Source organism: Etheostoma spectabile, chromosome 17, assembly GCF_008692095.1.
Source record: "Etheostoma spectabile isolate EspeVRDwgs_2016 chromosome 17, UIUC_Espe_1.0, whole genome shotgun sequence".
Taxonomy (NCBI): Eukaryota; Metazoa; Chordata; class Actinopteri; order Perciformes; family Percidae; genus Etheostoma; species Etheostoma spectabile.
This window is the reverse complement of record NC_045749.1, coordinates 780839-790888: the sequence shown is the minus strand read 5'-3', so window position 1 is coordinate 790888 and position 10050 is coordinate 780839.

Here is a 10050-nt window from a genome sequence, read left to right as displayed (position 1 = left end):
AAAAAAAAAAAAAAAAAGATTTTGATGCATATTCCGAATGCATTGTATACACGTCCAAAGAATGCTGCTAAATCCCATATATTACCAGCATATCCCATGTCTTAATCAGAAAATGCTAAATTTTGAAACTTTATTCAGAATAACCAAACAGAATATGCCTTTAACATGAACTGCATCAAATGCTTTTGTCATGTTCAAACTTTACTCAATGTAAAGCATACAGAAGGAGGTTTATAATAAATGAGCTAAAGCATTTAAAACCACTAGTATGGTCCCTTTAGCCCTTTGGACATCTTAACTTTCTCATGTCTTTTATGGTCTTGACAGCATCAATGGCTCAAGTGCAGACTTCTTCTCCTATTTGTTTTAGTTTTTTGGACAATTTAGTAGCTGCCTCTCATACTGTCAACACTGCATCTATCTGTTGCCTTGAAGGCTTCTGACCTCGGCCTTTGTCTCTCTCCAGCCCTGTCCGTCTACCCCACTCCTTCTTCCCTTCACACCGTTCCAATCCCCACACTACCTCCTGTCTCTCTCTCTCTCTATCCATCACTCCATTCATTCATGTAGAGTGTGTCCACAGGGCTACACATCTGCCTCCCCCTGAGTCCCATTGCTGCACTGCTCCAGCCTTGACCTTCCACCCGTCAGCCCCGCAGCGGTCAATCCAAGCCACCCCCGCCCCTGCCACCCCCGCCCCCGTCAGACCAGGCAGGGGTTGGCGCTAATAGCTGCCCTTGGCAGCAACTAGCCGGAAGGGAGTTAGAAGACGGAGCTAACCGGACTGCGTTACCTTTGAAAAAGCAACTGCTTTAGAAAAGAGGCTTGAGTCAAAGAGAAGATGAGTATCTGTTGGGGGATTTCGTTAAACCTCGCTGTGGTTTTTTTTGTTGGTTCAAGGCTGTTGTTACATGTAGTACAGTAATACAGATAGTTAAGAGTTGTTATTCCATTGTCGACCTAAGACTGAAAATGATAACAGAAAATATTACCACCAGTGTCAAGAAAACCCACAGACATGAGAAATGCATTTATTATGTTAATAATAATAATAATAATAATAATAATAACAAAATATATTACTATTAGTGCTGTCAAACGATTAAAATATGCAATCACGATTAATCACATTAATGTCATAGTCAACTCGCAATTAACCACATTTTTCTCTATTCTAAATGTCGCTTGATTTCCTTTTGCCCCATTGTAATTTCCCCATAGGGAATCAATAAAGAGTATACATTATTATTATTATTGTTAACATTATTTTTTCTCATTTTAATGCTCTTATCAATATGGATTGCTTGCTATGTGCAAATCTTTCTATTTTTTTTAATTGAAAACAACATTGGCATAAAGCCTACTGTAGTGTTCAAGACCCCCCCCCCGGCATATAGCCTACTGTAGTGTTCAAGACCCCCCCCGGCATATAGCCTACTGAGTGTTCAATTTCACACTAAATTCTCTTTTGGAGGAAATGATCTCTCACAGAGTGTAACACTGCCCATCATAAAAGGGTGAAGGAAATCCTTTGGGGGGGGGGGGGGGGGTGAATTGGCATCAGCTGTGTGCTTGGGCATCAAAGGGTGTTTCAGACTGGACGGGCTGCGATGATAGCTTACGACCAAACACACAGATCACTTTAGTCTCGTCAATGGAACATTTTGCAACTTTTAAAAAGTCAACTTTCCATTCAGAGTCTTATCGGCGTCCATTTCATTGTCTCGCGCTCGCCATCCAATCAAAACGTGACGTTACTACTCTTTGGCCGGCTCACAAGCCCAAACGAAGTGTGTGCAGCACGCTTGTTGTTTGTGTTTCCGGTCTAGCTAGATCTGGTGTGGTGTTGTTTTTCTAACGTCACTAGTTGTTGCTACAGTATGTGAAAAAAAAAACTACAGAGTTGGCTAGGTCAAAGAGAAATCCATGTCATGATAAAAATAATGTGTTTGCCTCAACGCCGTTAATAACGCATTTATACTATTTATTTAACAAACAGGCTTATCTTCTTTGAAATAAACTGCCGATTCGAGGGGCAGGCTGTTGGAATTTTGAGAAACCAAATCTTGTTGTTGTCATTGTTACTCTATAAACTTTGTTCATTCTCACTTCAATCCTGTTGAGTAAATTGAAAATGAAGTTATTCCTGCCAGTGTTTTCCTTTCTGCATCTATGGTAAATATTTGGTTACTTTTGGGAAACTCAAACTACTTGGTTAAGGTTAGAAAGAATGCAACAATGTACCTGCATATCTAATGTAAAAGTATGCAGACTGACAATTGTAATTGGTTTAAAGAAATGCACACAACACAGAGCGTTTTTCTCCCATCCCAGAATGTACGTGTGTGGCAGCCAGACTATCCTCTACAGCGCTGTGGAGGTAGTTAATGCAACACTACCATCTCACTAACGTAAAAAAAACAAAACGACTCCTAAAGGGTCCCATTGGCTTTGCAGTCAATTTCAGTTTAGCTTCTTCCTTCAAATGGCTTGGGCCTTGCTCCTCCAGCTTTCGGTTCAGCGCCTCCACTGATTACAAACCATCAGTCACGGTGTGCTTAGTCTATATCCTTCGCGTTCCACTTCCGGGATTTCTCCGGTGCTTCCTTCCGCTTTTCTTTCTTTGTGTTTCTGTGACTGCTCCTCAGAGCTCTGCATGGTAAATTAAGACAGCTAGCTAGACTATCTGTCCAATCTGAGTTTCTCTTACGACTTTGCAGTGGCTCTGTGAGGAGCATCGCCCATGACGCTTCTGATATATATGCCATTAAAACAGAGCATGTTTTCCTCCCATCCCCGGATTCCAGACCCTCCTTTAAAGCGCTGTAGAGGAGGGTCTTTGTAGTAAGTTAACTTATGCACTTTTTGTGTTAAGTCTTTTAGAAGGGCTACTTTAAAACAACATTATTTAGCTTTTTAGCTTAATTCCCATAAAGTGAGGCGCTCTCTGATGGAGGCCCTGCGTGTATGATTAACTGCTGTAAGAAAAAACCTAAATCCTTTTTTAATCTGCTTTTAATCATCTCTTAAGCAAAATGCAGGGGTTAAAACATCCCTACTGTCTGTAAGGAAGGACAAAAGATTGTGTTTTTTTCCATACCTCTGGAATGTGAGGCTATCTGCTGGAATCTATCCACCGGCAAACCTTTGAATTAAAAAAATTCCAATTAGCAACTTTTGTCATAGGTTGTATTTGTAAGCTGTGAGCAGTTCAAGCAGACTGATGTTCCCTCCTCAGGTGGTCTCATTGTGACAGTTTATAGGGGTCTGAGGGGGTAAAAATTCAATTTCAGCATTTCACAATAAAAGTCTGAAAAATTAAACCTGTGATATGTCTGGCAAATGGCTCTGAGGTTTGCCCCTGAACACACCACAGCATCCTGTCATCTGTAGAGTTGCTGATGTAATTGAAACCCATGGCACATTAAACAGACCTCAACTGGTTTTCGGGTGTTGCCCATGTTGTCGTCTTAAACGTTGACCCACTCAGGGAGTTTTCACAAAGATATTGGAACATTTGGTTGCCTAAAAGGTCTTGTAACCTTTTTAAACACTAGCTGTCAGTGTTACATATTGAACCTCTAAGTGCCTTTGTAAATAATTAGCAGCGTTTCTTAGCTTTCACAAGGAATCCTTTTACTAGAGAACATTCACCAATGTTGACCTTGCATGAATGACATTTCTTTGTTTCATGTTGGGTCTCAAAGGTAATTGTTAGGCTGCATGGTTTGGTAGTGTCCACATAACCTTTAACCACATATACAATTAGAAGTAACTTGTATAGCCACTATCATGTATATGTCCCCACCCAATTCTTGATTTTACCCATAAAGTTTGGAGCGCTTAAGGCTGTCGTCTTGGTTCTAAAATTCAGTTGTAACACGTTTATTAGAAAATAAAATATTACTCTTGGCCCGAGAGAGAGAATTAAATTATGTATTATTATATTTCTAGAGATGAAAGTGATATGAATGTTGCTATACTGCTTATGACAGGGTGGCTTTCCAAATCAATGATCAGGACCAGATTTGATTTACAAGATGTCTGCATCGGTGCTGTTGAGTAGCCTGATTTGTGGGTATCTGGGTGGGGTATACGTGATAGAAAATATTATTAATATTGCCCACAGATATTTTCAACATCCGACCTCCACATTTATTGCTTTCCTTTGTGGCTTAAAACCGAAAACAATAAAAGCTAAACATTTAATTTTCAGACACCAGCAACTGTGTTTTGTACTGCAACAAATAAGTATGGTGCTTACAAATTAGTTACTGATTACTCATATTGACATCTACCACTTTCATTTTTAAATTACACATACAAGCAGCCTGATTCTGTGCCTCAGCCAGCTAATGTTCCAAAATCTTTTTAATCCATACTTCACATTTTTCAGTCCTTACAGCACTCACTATGGGAGGAAAGAAAATGCTATGGACTGATGTGTAAGAAGACAGATGGCTTTCCCTTGAGACTGTAATGTCAATTAACTATGAACTAATATTAGCAGTTGTGAGGAGTTCCCCAGACTACCACCATTTATGGACAAATAGGACTTTCGGCTTTATCTGTGTTTAGTTTCCAGATCATCCATTTGAATGACATTTTTAGAAGGGTAAAGACCCAATTACAGTATAATAATAATAATAACAACAATAATAACAACAACAACAACAACAACAACAACAATATTATTTAAACGGATGCTTATCACTGATAAACTATATGCTGCCGTTCTTGTTACTTTCCTGCGCGTCATGTTTTGTGATCCATCATTTTGAATTGGGAGGCTTTTTTTGCCTATTATATTTCTCCCGGTTTAGTATTATTTGTGGTCTTATGCCACGACTCAAATTTTAATCCAATCGATAAAAACATTGGTATAGAGCTGTGCAGGACAGTGATGCATATTTCACAACCCAACGCAGAGTCAGACTTTGTTGGGGCCTGAGAGACACATACATACATTCATTCATACATACACACATACACACATACATACATACATACTTCTACTTAAGTAACATTTTCCATTTTCACTGCAGAGTATTTTTACAATGTGGCGTTAGTACTTTTACTGCAGTAAATGATCTGAATACTTCTTCCACCACTGTTAATTTGACATCGTATCTGCAGTAGGGGATCCCTCCTCTGTCTCTCTTTCAGCTAAGAGGGTCCTTGTCATTTAACACCCCTGCTTTAAGATGACTATGTAATTATGCAGCCACAGGCTCATGCTATGTTATCATGAACAGCGTGAGTGTGCAGGTACAGTATGCTAAATGGAATACATTAGGGCTCATCTGTGTCCTCTCTAAACTACATGGTTTGACTGCCATGTTGGATCTGCTCTCACAAAGTCCACTTCCTAACTTGAACAAAAAAAAACAAACATTTCTTCCATATGTGGCACATAAAATGTAATTTTCTTGAAGAATAAAACAAGTGTTTACATGTTAATAGCTTTTCTTTCAGCTGCTGAAATGCAGTTAAAAGAACATTTTCAGCAACAGAGGACAAATTGAAAATGACATTTTCTCACAAAGAAACGCCTCCCAATATTTTAGGCAATATCATACGGAGACAGTGATCTATGGAGAACTGAACTCATCTTTGTTTTAGTTCACTGTCAGAAAAGAGAATTCAATGGAACTTTACAAATGCTACAAGGGACTTGAGGAACTTTGAATGTGAAATTTGAGATCATGCATAAAAGCTTTAGATTATAAACAACTACCTCAAAATTGAGTTTTAGATTGTTCTTTACGTAAGAGCCTTTTCTCATTAAACACCTATTCAGAAAGCTACAAAAAGTTGAACACTGTCCATGTTTTTGTTGTTGTTGCTTTATTCATTACATTGATGGTTGCTGTATAAGAACACTGCTGGCCAGGGTGGGGGTCGGGGTGGATGGGTTGGCGTTAACATGCAGGACATTCAAGCCAGGGAGCGGAGTTCGCTTCTAGGGGGAAACTAAAGTCTTTCACCCAGGAAATGCATGTTCCTTGGAGTGTTTGATCCAAATCACAATCTTTACTGATCTTCACCGGCGTCATGGAGCTCGTAGCCAGCCGGCGTCACGTGACCACCCGGCAGGTCTCCCTATTTCGTAGGATGTCATACGTTTTAAACATACAACAACACAAAGACATTAAAGTGGTAACACTTTACAATAAGGTACACAAAAAAGGGTAGTTACTGTTTTTGACAGAGTAACGAATAATTAGTTACCCTTTTTCATTAAAGGTAGGTACCCTTTTTCAGATTAGTTACCCTTTTTTAAAAGGTACGTACCCTTTTCAGAATGGTAGTTACCCTTTTCAGAAGGGTAATGAATGATTAGTTAAAAAGGTAACTAATCATTCGGAAGGATAACTACCCTTCTCTACTGGGGATGCCATACCCACTACACAGCCCTGCACTTTAGCCTGGAACACCTGGAGAACAACAACTCTTTTGTGCGGATGCAGTTTGTTGATTTCAGTTCAGCATTCAACACCATGATCCCTCAGCATCTGGTCAACAAGCTGGGCTCAGACCCACTGGGCATAAGTTCTCCTCTGTGTAACCAGATACTGGATTTTGTCACAGACAGGCCTCAGTTTGTGCGGGTAGGGAACAACACATCCACCACCATCTCGCTGAGCACTGGCTCCCCGAGGGGATGTGTTGATGACTCATGACTGTTGTGCAAAGTCCAGCACCAATAACATCATAAAATATGCTGACGACACGACAGTGGTGGGTCTTATCCAGGACGGAGATGAGAGGGCATATAGGGAGGAGGTGAGACTTTTTGCAGATCGGTGCAGAACAAACTACTTAGCCCTGAACGTCGAAAAAAACCAAGGAGATGGTGGTTGACTTCAGGAGAAATCAGCCCGTGCACGCCCCAATCCACAAAAAACGTTTCTGGGGGTTTCACGTGCCTGAAAACCTGTCCTGGGACCTGCACACCTCCGCCCTCATCAAAAAGGCCCACCAGCATCTACACTTCCTGCAGCTGTTGAAGAGGGCCCACCTCAGTCCATCCATCTTTACCACTTTCTACAGGGGCACCACTGAAAGTGTTCTGACCAGCAACATCTCTCTCTGGTTTGGGAACTGTAACGCTGGGCGGATTATTGAGACTACTCTGTCCACCATTCAGGAGCTGGCCCAGAAAAGATGCCTGTCAGAAGCAAAGGGGATTATCAAAGACCACACTCACCCTGGCCAGAGACTGTTTTCCCACTTCCCCTCTGGCAGGAGGGGAGGTTCAAAAACAGCTTCTTCCCCACTGCTGTCAGACTATTGAACAATGAAACCCACTAAAACAGACCAATTAATCAATCTGACTACTTAGACTTACACTTCTCTTTAGTAATCCTTTTGGGATGACTCCCGCCAGGAAATTGAAATTAATGCACTATTCATGTACTGTACATAATTATCTTAGTATTTGTTCTGACTGCACCTTATTCTCAACCGCACTGTTTTAAATATGGATATTTATACTCCCAACTGTATATACTTTTAGGCTTGGTGCATTAATATTTATCACTCTACATGCTTTGCGCACCATATAAGCATTTATTTATTTTCATTTATATTGCTAACATCTCAATTCTTCTAAGGAGCTTTTATTTGTTTCTGTGCTATGTTGTTTTAAGCTGTGAATTTTGCAAATAATGTTGTACTATAGTGTACTGTGGAATGACAAAGAAATCTTGAATCTTGAATTTAAGAAGCTGAAATCAGAGAATTTTTTACTGTTGTCTTTAATGACTCAAACAGACTAATTGATTATCAAAATAGTTGGCGATTCATTTAAAAGGTGACAACTTATCGACAAGATGACGTCCTAAAATGTCTTGTTTTGGCTATAAATCAAGATTAATGTAATAAATGGCCAGAATCCTCCTTTCAGAGGGAAGAAAAGAGGATAAAAGAAATGCAAAAATCCACCTTGGAACAAAAATACAATGGCACAAGAGTGAAAAGTCAAAAAACATTTGTTTCATTGTATTATTGTTTGTGTCCATAATGTCTTTCAATACAGAAAATCTCCCATTTTCCCCACCCATATAGGTTTTGTTGACTCGTGTGTAAAGGCATGCTGCATGGTTACTCATTGATCCGACACTTCATTCATATTCAAATTAGCCGCCTGATCAATACTACTTTATCTTTCTCGTCTGTGATCAATGGTTCATTTTGTAAAGCCTCTGTGTGGTTATCAAAAAATAAGCAATGTAAAAGCTGTGGGGAAAGGTTTCCAGACGGCACACTGACAATGACCGCAAGAGCATGCAGGTGGCAGAAAACAAAAAGGTGCGAGATGAATAATTACCCCTTAATTTTTAATTGCTGTAATCCACATCTGCGGCGCATTCACCTATACAGCCCCTTTTCCAAGTGACATAAATATTTGATATCCGCTCGCACTAATGCGCCAATGATAGATGTTCTTACTCTTCTGGTGCTTATTCAAGTTACCAGACATAAAAGTGAGTGAATGTGCTCATCAGCTCTGCACTGAAGTGTTCATCTGACTCCTAAGAATATCCAATTTCATACCAGCTATTGAATTTTAAGAGGATGCAATAAGCCTCTGCTTTGGTTGAGTGTTTTCTGTTTGCCAAGAAAATCACTGATATGGGTTACAAATGGCTGCAGAGTGATGGAGACAATTGCTGGTATCCCTGATCGCATTTGCTGTGCCATCTGTGAGGAAATTGGTTGAAGGGGTTTTTAAATGTAGAATAAATGACAAACAGAACTCCAGTATTGTGTTATGTTCTATTAAACGGCATACTTAATGTTGACAGGGATGGAGGAACGTTCAAATACAAAGTGGCTTTAGAACAAGTTGTTGGTTAATTCATTTAGACATTTAACAAGACAACTGAAATAATTCAATTTTTTCCTGGTAATTGCAGTTGTTTCTGACTGGACGTCCATTGCTTATCATCCCAATACCAGAGCATCATGCTGTAGCCAACTATGCTATACAATACTTCACCCACAATCTTAGAGTGTCATAAACTGACCCCTTGTAGCCATGCAAAAGGAATTTAAACGTTTGGATGTGGCTCCTTCATTGAGGTACAATGGATTACAGTTGTGGCACAGAGTCAAAGTGAAAAAACATGTTGAAATTTGTCAAAACATCAGTAAAAATTTGTCAAACCACTCCTGCAGCATACCCTTTTTTACTGCTGTTGGAAAAAAACAGCAGAATGGACCCAAATATGGGTTTTCTTGCACAATGGAACCATAGCTTACGTAGTTTTTTGGGTGAGGGCGGTCCGGACCTCTGACACAGAGGTAGTGTATTTAGCTACAAGTATTTACCTGACAATCTATTCCACGCTTGATCCTTTGCACTCTCCCTTTGATCCCTTCCATAGCCCTCTCATTGTCTTCCGTCCCTCAGGTGATCAGGCTGCTAGTCAAACGCTGTTTCGCACCCATTCTCTACACTTTCCATCCATCTGTTAGATTTTAAGGTTCACTGCGCACAATTGAGGTTGACATTTAAATACTCCCCTATCTAGCCTGTCGTCTGCTTTTTGCTCAAAATACTTTTCTGCAGACAACAGTGGTTTTGGAATATCCAGTAGTATCGTATCTGGACATCTTCTACAGCTACATTTACATGACTGGTCACCAAAAAAATGCGAAATATACAAAAGAATGTGATGCAAATGAGGTTTAAGCCACGGGCATTACACATTCTGATTATTTTCGTGTGGTTATGCAACATTTATGAAGAGTAGTATGTTTTAGTCATGCTATTGTTGAACATTTAAGCCATGAACACACTTTCAGCTATAACACCCTATTAGAGTTTTAAGACACATACATTTGGAAAATATGTCCCACATGTTTCTGTTTCTTGCATGAATTACTTTTTATGCTTTCAAGGCTGCTATCAAATACATTGCCCTTCATCCGTATTGATGCCTCGCTTTCTCTGGGAAAACATCATTGTGTTGAAGCTACTTCACAAAAAACTGCACAATGATAGTATGATGTCCTGATTTTTTCTTTTGGCAAATTATTAAT